Genomic DNA, 3,770 nt, shown 5'->3' on the forward strand with positions numbered 1-3,770 from the left:
CCACCCATCCTCGTCCTCTAACCAAAAAAAAAAGGTTCTGAGCACCAATTTGGTAAGGTTACTAGTTTTTTTTTTCAATAGTCTGTTTGGGAATTCAGAACAGTGGGAATGGATGTTAGGGCAGTTGCATGCTCCTCCTGTAGAATGTGGGAGGTAAGGGTCACCACTGACTTCATCTGCGGGAAGTGCACCCAACTCCAGCTCCTCGGAAACCGTGTTAGGGAGCTGGAGCTGGATGAATTTCGGATCATTCGGGAGGCTGAGGGGGTAATTGAAAGGAGTTACAGGGAGGTAGTCACTCCTCGGGTACAGGAAAAAGGTAGATGGGTCACAGTCAGGGGACGGAAAGGGAATAGGCAGACAATGCAGGGATCCCCTGTGGCCGTTCCCCTCAATAACAAGTATACCGTTTTGGATACTGTTGGGGGGGACAACTTACCAGGGGTAAGCCATGGGGTACAGGTCTCTGGCACAGAGTCTGTCCCTGTTGCTCAGAAGGGAAGGGGGGAGAGGAGGAGAGCATTAGTCATTGGGGACTCCATAGTTAGGGGGACAGATAGGAGATTCGGTGGGAACGAGACAGACTCGTGGTTGGTGTGTTGCCTCCCAGGTGCCAGGGTCTGTGATGTCTCGGATCGTGTTTTCGGGATCCTTAACGGGGAGGGGGAGCAGCCCCAAGTCGTGGTCCACATAGGCACCAATGACATAGGTAGGAAAAGGGATGGGGATGTAAGGCAGAAATTCAAGGAGCTAGGGTGGAAGCTTAGAGCGAGAACAAACAGAGTTGTTATCTATGGTTTGTTACCCGTGCCACGTGCTAGCGAGGCGAGGAATAGGGAGAGAGAGCAGTTGAACACGTGGCTACAGGGATGGTGCAGGAGGGAGCGATTCAGATACCTGGATAATTGGGGCTCATTCTGGGGTAGGTGGGACCTCTACAAATGGGATGGTCTACACCTGAACCAGAGGGGTACCAATATCCTGGGGGGATATTTGCTAATGCTCTTCGGGAGGGTTTAAACTAATTCAGCAGGGGTTGGGAACCTGAATTGTAGCTCCAGTGAACAGGAGGTTGAGAGTAGTGAGGTCATGAATAAGGTTTCAAGGTCGCAGGAGTGTACCGGCAGACAGGAAGGTGGTTTGAAGTGTGTCTACTTCAACGCCAGGAGCATCCGGAATAAGGTGGATGAACTTGCAGCATGGGTTGGTACCTGGGACTTCGATGTTGTGGCCATTTCGGAGACATGGGTACAGCAGGGACAGGAATGGTTGTTGCAGGTTCCGGGGTTTAGATGTTTCAGTAAGATCAGGGGAGGTGGTAAAAGAGGGGGAGGTGTGGCATTGTTAGTCAAGGACAGTATTATGGTGGCAGAAAGGATGTTTGATGAGGACTCGTTTACTGAAGTAGTATGGGCTGAGGTTAGAAACAGGAAAGGAGAGGTCACCCTGTTGGGAGTTTTCTATAGGCCTCTGAAAAGTTCCAGAGATGTAGAGGAAAGGATTGAAAAGATGATTCTGGATAGGAGCGAAAGTAACAGGGTAGTTGTTATGGGGGACTTTAACTTTCCAAATATTGACTGGAAACGCTATAGTTCGAGCACTTTAGATGCGTCAGTTTTTGTCCAATGTGTGCAGGAGGGTTTCCTGACACAGTATGTAGATAGGCCAACAAGAGGCGAGGCCACATTGGATTTGGTACTGGGTAATGAACCAGGCCAGGTGTTAGATTTGGAGGTAGGTGAGCACTTTGGTGATAGTGACCACAAGTCGGTTACGTTTACTTTACCGACGGAAAGGGATAGGTATATACCGCAGGGTAAGAGTTATAGCTGGGGGAAAGGCAATTATGAGGCGATTAGGCAAGATTTAGCATACATAGGATAGAGAAGGAAACTGCAGGGGCTGGGCACAATTGAAATGTGGAGCTTGTTCAAGGAACAGCTACTGCGTGTCCTTGATAAGTATGTACCTGTCAGGCAGGGAGGAAGTGGTCGAGAGAGGGAACCGTGGTTTACTAAAGAAGTTGAATCTCTTGTCAAGTGGAAGAAGGAGGCTTATGTAAAGATGAGGCGTGAAGGCTCAGTTAGGGCGCTTCAGAGTTACAAGTTAGCCAGGAAGGACCTAAAGAGAGAGCTAAGAAGAACCAGGAGGGGACATGAAAAGTCTTTAGCAGGTAGGATCAAGGAAAACCCTAAAGCTTTCCATAGGCATGTCAGGAATAAAAGAATGACTAGAGTAAGATTAGGGCCAGTTAAGGACAGTAGTGGGAAGTTGTGCATGGAGCCCGAAGAGGTAGGAGAGGTGTTAAATGAATATTTTTCGTCAGTATTCACACAGGAAAAAGACAATGTTGTCGAGGAGAATACTGAGATACAGGCTATTAGACTAGACGGGATTGAGGTTCATAAGGAGGAGGTGTTAGCAATTCTGGAAAGTGTGAAAATAGGGGCTGGATGGGATTTATCCTAGGATTCTCTGGGAAGCTAGGGAGGAGATTGCAGAGCCTTTGGCTTTGATCTTTATGTCGTCATTGTCTACTGGAATAGTGCCAGAAGACTGGAGGATAGCAAATGTTGTCCCCTTGTTCAAGAAGGGGAGTAGAGACAACCCTGGTAATTATAGACCAGTGAGCCTTACTTCGGTTGTGGGTAAAGTGTTGGAAAGGATTATAAGAGATAGGATTTATAATCATCGAGAAAAGAATAATTTGATTAAGGATAGTCAACACGGTTTTGTGAAGGGTAGGTCGTGCCTCACAAATCTTATTGAGTTCTTTCAGAAGGTGACCAAACAGGTGGATGAGGGTAAAGCGGTTGATGTGGTGTAAATGGATTTCAGTAAAGCGTTTGATAAGGTTCTCCATGGTAGGCTTTTGCAGAAAATACGGACACATGGGATTGAGGGTGATTTAGCGGTCTGGATCAGAAATTGGCTAGCTGTAAGAAGACAGAAGGTGGTGGTCGATGGGAAATGTTCATCCTGGAGTTCAGTTACTAGTGGTGTACCGCAAGGATCTGTTTTGGGGCCACTGCTGTTTGTCATTTTTATAAATGACCTGGATGAGGGTGTAGAAGGATGGGTTAGTAAATTTGCGGATGACACTAAAGTCAGTGGAGTTCTGGATAGTGCGGAAGGATGTTGCAGGTTACAGAGGGACATAGATAAGCTGCAGAGCTGGGCTGAGAGGTGGCAAATGGAGTTTAATGCGGAAAAGTGTGAGGTGATTCACTTTGGAAGGAATAACAGGAATACAGAGTACTGGGCTAATGGTAAGATTCTCGGTAGTGTGGATGAGCAGAGAGATCTCGGTGTCCATGTGCATAGATCCCTGAAAGTTGCCACCCAGGTTGATAGGGTTGTTAAGAAGGCGTACGGTGTGTTAGGTTTTATTGGTAGAGGGATTGAGTTTCGGAGCCATGAGGTCATGTTGCAGCTGTACAAAACTCTGGTGCGGCCGCACTTGGGGTATTGCGTACAGTTCTGGTTGCTGCATTATAGGAAGGATATGGAAGCATTGGAAAGGGTGCAGAGGAGATTTACTAGGATGTTGCCTGGTATTTAGGGAAGGTCTTATGAGGAAAGGCTGAGGGACTTGAGGCTGTTTTCATTAGAGAGAAGAAGGTTAAGAGGTGACTTAATAGAGGCATACAAGATGACCAGAGGATTAGATAGGGTGGACAGTGACAGCCTTTTTCCTCGGATGGTGATGGCTAGCATGAGGGGACATAGGTTTAAATTGAGGGGTGATAGATATAGGACAGATGCCAGAG

The sequence above is a fragment of the Rhincodon typus genome, unplaced genomic scaffold, assembly GCF_021869965.1.
Source record: "Rhincodon typus isolate 14 unplaced genomic scaffold, sRhiTyp1.1 hic_rhity00002139, whole genome shotgun sequence".
NCBI classification, from domain to species: domain Eukaryota; kingdom Metazoa; phylum Chordata; class Chondrichthyes; order Orectolobiformes; family Rhincodontidae; genus Rhincodon; species Rhincodon typus.